Source organism: Rhipicephalus microplus, chromosome 5 (assembly GCF_043290135.1).
Source record: "Rhipicephalus microplus isolate Deutch F79 chromosome 5, USDA_Rmic, whole genome shotgun sequence".
Classification (NCBI taxonomy): domain Eukaryota; kingdom Metazoa; phylum Arthropoda; class Arachnida; order Ixodida; family Ixodidae; genus Rhipicephalus; species Rhipicephalus microplus.
Genome location: NC_134704.1, coordinates 158,997,891 through 159,011,467, shown reverse-complemented (window position 1 = coordinate 159,011,467; position 13,577 = coordinate 158,997,891).

The following is a 13,577-nucleotide window of genomic DNA, read 5'->3' as shown; positions in this document are numbered from 1 at the left end:
ACCACGCTCATCGCGGAGACATTGCCCGCTACGAAAGGGTCTTTGAACGCAGAGCACACTGTGTACCCGCTGGGATCTTTACTGCTGGCGGCAAACTGACACCGTAAAGCGGTGAGAGCGATGGCGTGGGATCGCTCGTTTCTGTTGCTGAACACGATGATCAAGTTGTTATTATACTACAAGCGGTGACAAGCGTTCTAGTTGTGGTCGAAACTGCAATCTAGATAGTCGATATTAAAGCGTGCATCGGTTCCACCGACCTCAGCTGCCAATCGCTGCACGTGCTTGGCTGCAGCATGCCTCACCCGCACAGCTTCAGGATTCGCTTGCCGGCGCTTTCGTGACGCCGCCACCCCCGGCTCTCAGCTCCGGGTCCGCTTGTTTTTGCGTACGTTTCGCCACCGTCATCGGGCTTGTCAGTGTTGACAGCGAGCCCATGCCGCTTCGACTTCTCGAGCTTTCACTTCAGAGTCTTGACATTGAGATCATGCTAAAACCGCCTTGAGAGCCCTCAGCTGCACCGCCTTGTCCCCTTCGTTCATAATATTACTGCCAAAGCACTCTCACTGACAACTGTCGAGAGAGAGAGAGAGAGAGATAAATAGCGCGTTCTGCGGCACTTAAGACTAGAGTGCGAGAGGGAAGCGAGCACTGCAGATCCATTTAGTGGGTGCTCGAGAACCAGTGCATGATTACAACGCGACAATGGACAAGCCTCGACCTCAAGGAGCTTCGCCCCTAAAAATGACCGCCTATGCACTTCGTAAAATGAATAACCAGCAAAAGCTGAAACGCGTGGTCCCGGTGTGTAGCCGTTGGTTCAACCCGACGTTGCACAGAAGCCTTTCACAAAAAAATGGTTACATGTTCGTGCTTCTTAATGATGTTGGACACGCGTTTCGCTTGGGTTCACTACAGTGTTTATTCTAGATGCTGCGAATTGCGTCTCGCATTCTCACAGTCATAAACGAGTGTGTTAAGTGGTTAAATGTATTTCACAATGCGATAATTGCAGTGGTTGTTCTTGAAACAAAGGTGGTCACATACGTTGCCGCCGAAGTCAAAGTGCCTCTGGAGAAACTCCCTCCGAAAACAGGGTCCTGCCCCGGTGAACGCACTTCCGCAATTGACATTGACGCACTTCCGCAAGTGACGTTGCCGACACTGTTGTGTCGGCAACGTCACTTGTTCGGCCCATCATTGTTGAGAACGTGTGACATCGCGTGCTAACTCGCCGGCGTTTTTTGTGGGATCCACCCTTTACTGACGCTTGCATTCCAGTTCGCAACTTAGCGCAACTTGGACGTATGCCAGATGATCGGTACGCACTTGCTGCCTGCTCTCGGCCTCATGGGCCTGTTTTTCTTCCCGGACTGCACCATTGGCCAGGTGTATACGAGCACACGCACGCTTCTAGTGTCGGCGCTCTATTAAAGTTGTCCGTGACTAGCTCATGTGGAAGTTCGCAGTAGAAACTCATGCGTGCCTGCTCGGTGCCATTGGTTTAACAGAATTGATACCATAACTCACTCAACAGCCAATGGTTCGCGTGCTTGGGTAGACGCTGAGAACGATGTAACTGATAGCAGAGCCAATGGAGGCTGCTCGTGACACCGATGTCCACTGGTTTCAGGTGCGAAGCTCCTCCGAATCAAACCTTCTTTTCCGTCAGTCGTTACCGGCCGCAGTAACCAGCAGATGGTGCTGTCCTATCACCACTTCTCGTCTCATTTCCTAGATGGCGTTGGTTCAATAGAAGTGTGTGCAATAGTACAGATGGACGCATGGACGGATACACGAACTAACGCTTCGCCCCACTCATCATCATCATTCACTCCTTGGATATGCTGCCATTTTTATTCGTATCTCCTCCCCAACTACAGCCTTCGCTGTGAAAGTGTAATGGCTAGAAAATTGTCTTCGCAACGAATTTCAATGCTAAGAACGAAATATTTGGCACTAATTGGATAATAAAAAATAAATAATTAGGAAGAGGTAACTTTTTCTTAACAAATTTAGGGGTGTTGTATAGACAGCAAATTTGTTCTACATCACAGTTTAAGGGCAGGCTAGTTTTTCAAATTCCAAAATGTTCCAGTATAGTTTCAAATTTCGATCGTCAATTTTCCAGGCTACGATACTAACGAAACCACAACAAAACGCATCTGATGCGCCCGGAGGGCGATCCCTTTGGTGCGTCACACGCGAGCTTTCCTCTGCGTATTTCAATTGATGGCACGTCGCACGAGAAACTCGCCACACTAAAAACGTTGTGTCGGGCTAGCAGAACATGCGAACCACCTGTTTTTCGCGCGTGATGTGCGTTGGCTAGCTCACCCATCTTATAATGTATCTTATAAACCTATATACAGATACGTAGACACGTACGGTGCATCACGGCAGCATTGGTAACGTTAAAAGCAGTCAAGACTGTTCATATATTAGCTATCACAACAAAAAAACGCTTCCCCAGTTTTGCGCGCACCCTTTTTTTATTCCAGAGCACGTTAGCTTATGATGGGCTCCTTGCAATGTAAAGAAAGATTAGAGGAAGGTGTCTTCTCAATGAAGCCTTAAGTTGAATAATCTGAGATTCAAATACCTGCCCGTCTGCCTGACCTTTCATTTTATAGATAACGGTGTACTGTATACAACCTCTACGTCTTACTCAAAGAATTTTTCACGGTTCTTGATGTCAAACTCGGCCGTAATAACGTCTGACCGACGGCCACACAAATCCGCTTTTCGAATAAAATCAGTTGATAGTTTGCGATTGTCCTTCTCTCGTCTTGGCATTTGCACAAAGTTTTACCGTAGAAAAGTTTTCACTTCATACGCTTCCGAAATATTTTCATCATTTGTTATAGGATACTATTAACATATAATGCGAATATATTTTAACGGGGGTGAGAGAATGAATGAAATAAATATATTTACAAAATTTACAGGGAGAGTCAGAGGCAGCTGCAGCCAAGATGGAAGAACCGCAGCAACAACAACACGAGCACGGTCGCTTTCATCGTCTTCGTCGTCTATGATGCTCTTTCGTTGCCGATGTCATGTAACATATAACTCCCCGCTGCTGGCAGCGCCGTCTCGGCGCCTAAAGGAGAGTAGGGACATATGCGGATATGTACGGTTTGAGGCGGGTCACGTGGACGACGTCAGTAGCGGGTGCGGATGACGATGACTGACTGTACAACAGAGCGATCTTGTATGTGACATCAGTAAGCCGGCGTAAAACCTTGTAAGGCTCCGAGTAGCAAGACAAGAGCTTCGAAGAGAGGCCAACGTTGCGGCATGGTGTCCAGAGGAGGACCCATGAACCTGGAGAATAGGAAACTACTCTGTGATGGCTATCGTAGCGGGCCTTATGAGAGAGCTGCGAGCCAAGAAGACGTTCCCGTGCGATTTGGCGGGCCACTTGCGCCCGAGCAGTGGCATTCCGGGCGTACTCTGTAACTGTTTGCGTAGTTGATGGAAGAAGAGTCTCGAAGGGTAACGCTGGATGGCGGCCGAACAATAAATAGAAGGGGGAGAAGCCAGCGGTGTCGTGGTGTGACGAATTGTACGCGAATGTCACATAGGGCAAAGTACTATCCCAATCAAGGTGATCTTTGGAAACGTACATGGAGAGCATTCTTGTCAATGTTCGATTTAGGCGCTCGGTAAGACCATTTGTTTGTGGGTGATAGGCCGTAGTGAACTTGTGACGCCTCGAACACGAGCGAAGGATGTCACTTACTACTTTTGAAAGAAATGAGCGACCATGATCAGTCAGCAGCAGTCGAGGAGTGCCATGGTAAAGAATTACGTCATGAAGCAAGAAGTCCGCGACGTCAGTGGCACAGCTTGTCGGTAGTGCTTGTTTGATAGCGTATCTTGTGGCGTAATCAGTGGCTATAGCTATCCACTTGTTTCCAGTGAGAGAAGTAGGAAATGGTCCAACGAGATCAAGACCGACGCGATAAAAGGGAACGGTGGGTATGTCTATTGGTTCGAGCGGACCAGCTGGTGGCAAGGTGGAATGTTTGGAGCGCTGGCGGGACTCACATGCAGCGACGTATCGGCGCACAGAACGGTAAAGGCCTGGTCAGAAGATTCTACGCCGCACGCGATCGTACGTGCGTGTGACCCCGAGATGTCCCGCGGTTGGTGCGTCGTGAAGCTGTTCAAGTACAGCGGAACGGAGTGTCGCAGGAACTACGAGTAGTAGCTCTGGTCCTTCGGCGCTGGTGTTGCGTCGGTAAAGAATACCATCGCGTAGAACGAACAAGTGTAGCGACGGGTCTACGTGGGGCAAGCGTAGACTTTGCATGATAGACCGCAAGTGGCCATCGCTGAGCTGTTCCTTGCGTATGTCGGTGGAAGCCGACATGGCGAAGACACAAAGGTCAGAATCATGTGCTCAAAGGTCAGGTGGCTCCACGGGTGACGGGATAGACAGTCGGCATCTCGGTGCATTAGGCCAGATTTGTATGCTACGTCGAAGCTGGGTTATATGTTACACGACATCGGCAACGAAAGAGCATCATAGACGACGAAGACGATGAAAGCGACCGTGCTCGTGTTGTTGTTGTATTCGCCTCGGCCGGAGCCGGTCCCTGGTTTGCCATGGTGAAAAAATCCAAGCGTCGGCGACTGCGGAGCTCCGTTATATCGTGTTGTACCCCGCACCTCCACCAAATGTTATGGGGGTGAGAGAATGAATGAAATAAATATATTTACAAAATATACAGAGAGAGTCAGAGGCAGCTGCAGCCAAGATGGAAGAACAGCAGCAACAACAACACGAGCACGGTCGCTTTCATCGTCTTCATCGTCTATGATGCTCTTTCGTTGCCGATGTGGTGTAACAATATTACTCGAAAAAATTCAGAGCTCTTTATATAGTATAGCTCTACAGGCAACATTTACACTACATTTATATGTAATAACACACCTATACTTTCCAAGGCATCATTTTCTGTCAGTTGTCAGTATTATTGTGTCTAACGAATAAAAACAGACAACAAATTGCACCCTCTTTCATTCATAGACAGTGTCTTGTACTGGCAGATCTGGTGCCTTGAGGTAGTATGCGAGGGTATATTGGTCAGTTGTCATCTCGTAATAAGATCACATGATGCCAAGCAGGCAAAACCGTAATGTTCCTTGTCATAATGGCACTTGTCATAATGCCAACAAGTGGCGCTGATAGACGCTCCCACGTTCAATGCACTCTCAATGCACACGTGTAGAGGTATGACCGCCACCGTTGCTCAGTGGTAAAGCACCAAAGAAGGTCACAGGTTTGAATCCTGCCGGTGGTCAATCATTCCTTCTCAACTTTTTAGTTCTTCACTCTTACAAAACAATTCTATTGCCACTCCCTATACTTACCCTGTTATTATGGACGGTTGGTTCTCTATACTACAGTCTATAACAACGAAAAGCAGCCCTTAATATTACCCTTTTTTAATTCAGAGTGAGAGTATGACTCTGGCAGACTTGATGCCTTGAGACGGTGCGCATGAAAATAATGGTCAGCTGCCGTATCTGAAATACTGCCAACTTTTATAATTTTTCATGGGTTCACCGAGGGTCCGATGTCCAATTCCACGAGGTTGCATGGGAAGTTGATAAGAATGCGTCGAGTGACCGCGTAACAAGCAACTAGATGAGATCATGCAACACAGCAAAATTGTGATTTCTATTTCCCTGGTGAAAACAGGATTCACTTGAAGTCAAAGGTTCTCGCGGATAACACCTGCGTGGGCATCGTCCGCGGTGCTAACGGGAACATTCATGCCGACAACATTACCGCCAACCTGGTGTCAGCCGTGCCTGTCGTGTACTGCATCTGCATGCCAGCCGGTGCCTCTCCCGGACCTTTGAAGGCAACACTGTCGCACCGGCGATGTCCCTTTTCAAGCTGCCGAGGCCGGTTTGTTCTTTTCTGCAACGGACTCCTCAATATACCCGCTGTGTTCGTTTCGGCCCCACCACTGTGACGTGCTCGCGGGACGAGTGCTAATTCTGTTGTTGTGGCAGCCTTACCGAGCACCCATGCACCACGCAACACCCGTGCTGCCAGAACTGCAAGGGACGGGCAGCCAGCACCGACAAGCGGGCAGTGAGGCAGTCTTTAAGACTGCTGTTTTCAAGACGCTTTGGCCGGTGGTCGCCCAAGGACATCAACAAGCGTCACACATCATTCCACATACATGCCAGCTCCTCCCAGGAGCTAGGCCATCACGCCGCCCACTACTACGAGTGCAGCGGTTTTTACCATCGAACAAAAGAATGCGGTGTTGGCTGCACTAACTGCGGAAATACGTGCGGTCTCACGGCCGACAAGCTCTCTATCCCATGGATGATGGAACGTGGCTCTCATGACACATCACGCCTTCACGTTATATATATAGTCCGCCAGTGGTGCTTACACACCGAAGTCAAAACTGCCGTCTGTAAGTTATACGAGCTCCATTTTTAGCGTGCCGGGGCTCCGTGCCCAGGCGAGTGCTCCGTGCTTATACGCACTCTACATGCACCTTTTCAGCCTGTTTTTGTTTCTCCATCGGCGTTTAATTATGCCACCATCCTCGGTGGATGTCGGGGTCGGCTGCGCGTTGCGCGTGAGGCTTCATGCGTGCGTGCGGGAGAAAGATGAATACGCGTTTTTAAAGCCGATAGTCTTTCTTGGGGACCTTCGACGCAAAACCTTTAGTCTGTCAGCCTGTCTGTATACTTCTCTGTTTGTCCGCCCTTAAAAACACCCTAAAAGACACCAGACGATACCCCAAACGACCGACTCTATCCCCCGCGCCCACCAGTATTGCTCAAGATTGAGTGTTCATACTTGTGTGATTCTCGATTAAAAAGCATTACTGCGCATGTCTGAGGCACCATAACACCACATATATATTCTGTATGAGTGTATTTTACTAGAAAATGCATGTATAAGTAACTCTAAGAACCGTTGTGTTTATCACGCCGCGCTGACTATGCAACGCTTGCACAAAAAGGCAAGTGTTTACTACGCTTCGCTAAAATGAAACTGTGGCGGCACCTACCCGTCGCTTGGTGTTCTGCACTTTATTACCTCCGAGCCGGGCGCGCACGCCGCGCGCTTCGTCTTCCAAGATAACTCCCAGATAGCGCTCATGTCTCACGTGTGACGTTAATTGATGCACTCATTCGCTCCTGCTGTATGCTCGAGAAACTCTAACGCAGTGCCTCCAGAATATCATTCACCGATTTTCTTGCGCAGACCATCAAATGAACGTTTTGTTCTCTCTATCACGACGCAAGACTATTCTCTTTCGCCGACATTTGCAGTGTAACATGCCGATACGGGGCCAATTTTTTCACCCTTCTCTGCTCTTAACCTTTACTTCTCTATTTTTCAATCCCATTTCCCCATCCCCCATGCGATGTTGTTGATGTGACCTCCGAATTGACGTACAGTTATTGCGCATCGCCCAATTCCTTCTCTTATTTTCCCTTAAGAACTCCGACTGAGCTTCCATCTCGTAATATGATGACGTGGCTTCAAACAGCCAAAAAAGAGCTCCACATTCGCTATAAAAGTAACAGATGGCGCTGACAGAAGCTTCCACGTTTATCGCACTTCTACCCTGATGCGGTCACAAAAACATGCAATCCTGCACCTGACCACGACCACGAGGTAGAATACGCCCCCACTACGACTGACCTCCCCTTCAAGAGGTACATTCCCTCAGAGCCCCCGTGCGCGGCTCCGTCGCACGTGCCTGCCACCTGCATGTCTTCCGAGACATCGATGGCACGCGACACCATGGCCCTAGCCAGACTCCACGACGGCTACCTTGCCGCACGTTTCGGAGTCTGGGCTTGAGATATTTTGGCCAAGTATTAGACACCCGATCCCCGAGTTTCCACAGTCGACAATATCCAACAAACACGATCTTCCATCAACCTTGGCCATCTGCGAATCCTACAAGCAGCCACTACCATCTACCTTGACGTCTCCCACAGCTGAAGTTCCTACCCGCGACATGCTACAGCGGAACTTCCGAGATGCTACTACAATGACCAAGAACCAGATGACAGATTCGCTAACGGCACAACATGCTCACGTGTCTGGTGGTTTGGACGTGGCAGCCGCCACCGCTTGGCTTCGGCAAAACCGCCTTCCATAATAAAGTGGCGAGACAACGACACGACAATGTTGGTCACCACCCCGTTTTGCTCTCTCGCTACATACCCTATATAGTGTAGACGGAGGAGTGACAGCCACCGTACCCCAGTGGCACAGCATCGGGCGTGTTTTGAATGCGAAGCATTTCTTAGCGAACTTCGACGACTTTGAGCGTATCTATCTATCTATCTATCTATCTATCTATCTATCTATCTATCTATCTATCTATCTATCTATCTATCTATCTATCTATCTATCCATCTATCTATCTATCTATCTATCTATCTATCTATCTATCTATCTATCTATCTATCTATCTATCTATCTATCTATCTATCTATCTATCTATCTATCTATCTATCTATCTATCTATCTATCTATCTATCTATCTAGCCGCTTACGTTTGGGTGCTCTCGTGGTCACCCCATTTGCTTGGCATGAATCCAAATTCGCACTAGCACTAAAGGGTAAGATGGTTTAACGAATACGATGCGCTTGTCAAGACACAAATAATGTCACTATTCCGTCGCGTACGTCGTGAAACACTTCCCGCCAGACAGTGGCACATAGCAGTGGCACATACCCATGGGCGGGTATGTGCTACTGGTATGCGCGTACGTGGCACAGGTGATTGACACTTGGTATCTGCTCAGGAATGACGAGAACACACATGGGCATTTTTAACGCGTGACTGTCAAGAAATACCTGACGTCGCTAGCGTCGACCCGACGAGTCCCAGCTGGAATCAAACCAAAGCATTCTGGGTGCCAATGAAGCATTTTACCACAGAGCTACACCAGGTCTCGAAACTACTTTTCAAATAGACGCTAATCTTCGTGAAACGTTAAATGTGGTTTCAGTGCTGCCTACCCAATTTTATAAACATTGCATATGTACTACTATGATACAGCTGTCACGTCGGGTTAACGTGATGTGTGGTTAGTTGCCATGCGCTGACGTTGATTTATGTAGCAGCGCCAGGGCAAGCATCTTCGCGAGCATCAGTGCTTAATACCAGCTTCTGGTGTTGCTAATACGCATGTTCCACTCGGTGTTATTGCGCAATTGCAAACAACTGGTTATATAAACATCTGCGTCTATTCAACATGTGTCTGTGTGTTCGATATTTGTAGATAAATGTAGCGTCCATTCATGATGTATCGCTAAATAACAAAAAGCAACACGGTCACCTTTCTTCCGCATGCTTCGCATGGGGTGGATTCCCAGGTACGTGGGATCTGCTGAATTTTTTTCAAAGATGACAGGCGCTGATTCCACTGGTGGGCAGTCAAGTTTGGATCCATATCTATGTCGTCACATTTACAATGCAAATACTTCTGATAAAAACCACTATACTTTCTCTGGCAATATTTTGTGTTAGTTCTCATCAATAGTTTTATCATCTCTTTCTGGGGCTTATCTTCCACAACTTTTTCGTCATGGTATAATTTCCAGACTAAAACCATGGAGTGAATTGCTTTTCAACCTTTGGTGGAATTGCATGAATAGAGGGTGGTTTCGGTAATTGCTTTGATGGTATTCGCAAGGTCGCAGCCCATACACATGAACCAAAAGAAACGTTCTTCTTGCATGTGCTACATCCTCTTCTTCATCAGATTTTGGCACGTTCTATATCCAATTTATCATGGTATACAACCTTTAAAGGATTTTTTCTGGCTTCTATACTAGTTCTTACAGCAGTTTTTTTTGTTCCTGCCAATGAAATTTCCACAAAGATGCGTGCTATGAAAACTGTCTGTCATTCGGTGAGACATTTACGAAAGCGGAGCTCATACATACTGCGCGCAGCAGATCGCAGAATACTATTTTGATCTGCATGCTCAGAAGACTCTTTGCGCATAAAAAGCAATGTAGCATGGACAAAAGTGGAGTGTCGCAGACATGCCCAGCACCTATACGTGCTGCTCGAGTGCCGTTAAGCAGTGGATGAACAAGCGTGATTTAGTTCACATTTATTGCGATAGCAAATATAAGGACACTCTCAGCTGGATTTCGCCGTAGGCATCGGTGTGGGCGTCGGCGTTGATGCCATGAGTGTATAAGTATAGGTCTTTATATATAATAAACGGAAGAAAAAAATCCAGAAAAACACTCTGATGGACGGAATTGAACGTGGGACCACCACGTCGTGAATGCAAGGAATTAATCCTTGAGCCACCGAGAGGTACCTCCTTCAACGTTCAAACGGAAAGTTATCTATACCTACCACTTACCACTGTTGGCTGGCATCTCGGGAGGGGGGAGAGACTATTGCCTTTTCAGCATTGTCAGCGAGATGGTGCAATGAGCGCGCAGTGGCTCTAATCTCCCACGTGTAATTTGGCCCAAGGAGAGGAGGGGAGTGGACAATCTCTCACGCGCCCATATCTCCCAGTGGGAAGGATCGTACTTTTTGGCTCGCGTCGGGCTTGCACTGGAATGTTTCTGTTGTAAATACGGGGTGCACAAAAAGTTCATTGCAATCGTTGCACAGCCTCCGTTTGCGAAAAGGGCGCGCTTTTCAGACATAGCGATGTAACAACTGAGACGCTTATTCGCGTTCATCTGTACTTTTTCTGCTTCATTTGTGCTTGAGAAACGCGGGGCACGTCTTGATTTGATTGCCTCTCACGCGTGATCTTCCAATTTGCTGATATCGCGTTCTTTGCTTCGTCGTTGTGGCAAAGCTGTGACTTTTTTATTGCGTTTTATGCTCATTTACATGAAGTGTGAAACGTCACCATTGTGTCAACGCCATGTGCAATTCTCTCGCATCCAGTTTAAGCCATATTCTGCCCGATGGCATCGCACCATGCAATCGAAGATAAAGAACACGAATTCAGAGCCACAATCTGGAAAGCCATATTCGCCGTCACAATAATACGTAGATATGTAATACACTCGAAAACGTACTCTACAAAAAATAACTAGGACGCCCGTTATCCAGTAGGCAGTGAGTGATTTGTTGCCATATTACAGTCGGCGTGAAGCTGCGTGGTACCACCGCTTTTGCCCAGAGTGACTACTCTTCATTTTATATGCGAAGCATTTCTTAGCAAATTTCGGTGACTATCAGCGTATCTATCTATCTATCTATCTATCTATCTATCTATCTATCTATCTATCTATCTATCTATCTATCTATCTATCTATCTATCTATCTATCTATCTATCTATCTATCTATCTATGTTACAAGCTGCCACTCTAGCGTCGCCAGCGCGAAGTCGGCGACGGGAATGACAGCAGGTTGGTTCGTTCCGTACGCAAGCAGAGACAGTGAAGAGATCAGAGACGTGGGAAAACAAAACAAACTTTACTCTAGTGATATTGCAGCACACGGGATCTAATACAACACTTCAATACAACTAACAAAATACATCGACACTTGATACAACTAAAGAGATATATAACAGAAACAATAAATCAGCTTATGAGAGAGAACTTTTGCAAACTACACAAACTAACAAGAATAGAACGACGGAGGAGAAAGTTCGAAGATATAAACAGGTGAAGGCATACGTGTGATGACCGGCAGCGTTGTGTCCCCGACGATCGGATGCGAGAAGTCGAAGAGAGTTCTGGCACGACTGCGATGTCGGCGGTGTTGCAACGCTGGTGGCTCCGGGAGGCTAGTGCTTGCAGGTGACTTCGAGCAGGTTGAGCTAACTCGAGGCGAAGTCCCGATGTCTACGTTGCAGACGTTAATATCGCGTCACAACTAGAAGAACGGCTAAGTTTAGGTGGCCAGCCGATACAGAGCCACACTAATTACTTCTAGAAGAGATGCTTGTTGATCTGTTTCTACACCATCTTGGTCAGCGACTAGTCTGCCTAGCAGGGCAAAATCCTGCGCTTAAATCCCCCTTGTGTCTCCTCGCTCTCTTTCTTGGGGACAAGAGACCTCTACCTGGGTCCAATCATGCGCGTTTAATTGATGGGAAACTCCGCCCTAAAAAAATTTTGACCCCACCCCTTTTTAATTGGGAGAGGGCTGTCAACTAGCGAGAGTGACAACCTGTCAGGTTGTTGTCATACGGCTTGGCCACCAGAGCGTTTTCCACGCTTTTTCCCGTGGGAACGGTCAAACGTTTGGCTCTCAGCCGGTGCGTCTCGTAGTCTAATCCTTGTTCGGGGTATACCGCGGCCTTCTACGACCTTTCAGATGCCGCCACAGTTACAAAAGGATTAACCGTCGGCGGTGACGTTCTAAGCAGAACACCCCATTCTGCACTTCTCGGCTCCCTTTCATGCGCTCGCCGCTCTCACGGTCAGTGGGAGAGTACGGCACCCGTTAATTGCCGTGACGCGGTGTCACCAAAAATGGCCGTCCGTGACAATCTATCTATCTATCTATCTATCTATCTATCTATCTATCTATCTATCTATCTATCTATCTATCTATCTATCTATCTATCTATCTATCTATCTATCTATCTATCTATCTATCTATCTATCTATCTATCTATCTATCTATCTATCTAGCGAATTACCTTTAGAGGCTCTCGTGGTCACCCCCTTACCTTGGCGTGAACCAAAATTAGCATGAGAGGGTAAGATGGTTTTACCAACGCCGACTAAATTTCAAGGCCGAAAGGCTGCCGCAGTGACGTCCGAGGTTGGGGGCCCAGTTGCCCAACTGAGCATGCTCAGTAAGACTTTTTTTCCACATCTTTCATTCGGCCCAATCAAGCCACAGCAGCTGCGAGAGCGGGAGCGTTGGTTCTCTTAAAACGTGAACGAAACACAGGCTTTCCGCCGCGTTCACGGCGTAACCGGGCCCCCACCCTCTGACGTCACTGCGGCAGCCTTTCGGCCTTGAAATTTAGTCGGCGTTGGTTTGACGAATATGACGAGCTGGTGAAGACATGTATAATGTCACAATAACATCGCGCACGTCGTCAAATACTTCCCGCTGAGCAGTGGCACATACCCATGGACAGGTATGTGAGATTTGTACCACAGGTGATAGACATTTATTTAGTATATACCCAGGAACGACGAAAGCACGCCTGGGCAATTTTAACGTACGAGCGTAAGAAATACCCGAAATGAGTAGCGTCGATCTGAAGACTGTAAATAATGAATGTCGAGGTCTAAACTAGAATCGAATCCAATCATTCTGCGTGGCAATGAAGCATTTTACCACAGCGCTAAGCCAGGTCTAGAAACTACATTTTGAATAGACTCTTATTTTCGCAAAACGTCAATATTGGCTTCAGTGCAGCCCACTAAATTTTATAAACGGAACATAAGTACTGATATGATACAGGCGTCAGATCGGGTTTACGTCAATTGTGATTAGTTGCCTCGCGCTGAAGTTGATTTATGTAGCAGTGTCCAGGCCCAGCATCTTTCCGAGCGTCAGCGCTTAATCCGAGTTTCTGGCGTTACGAATACGCATGTTCCCGTTGGCAT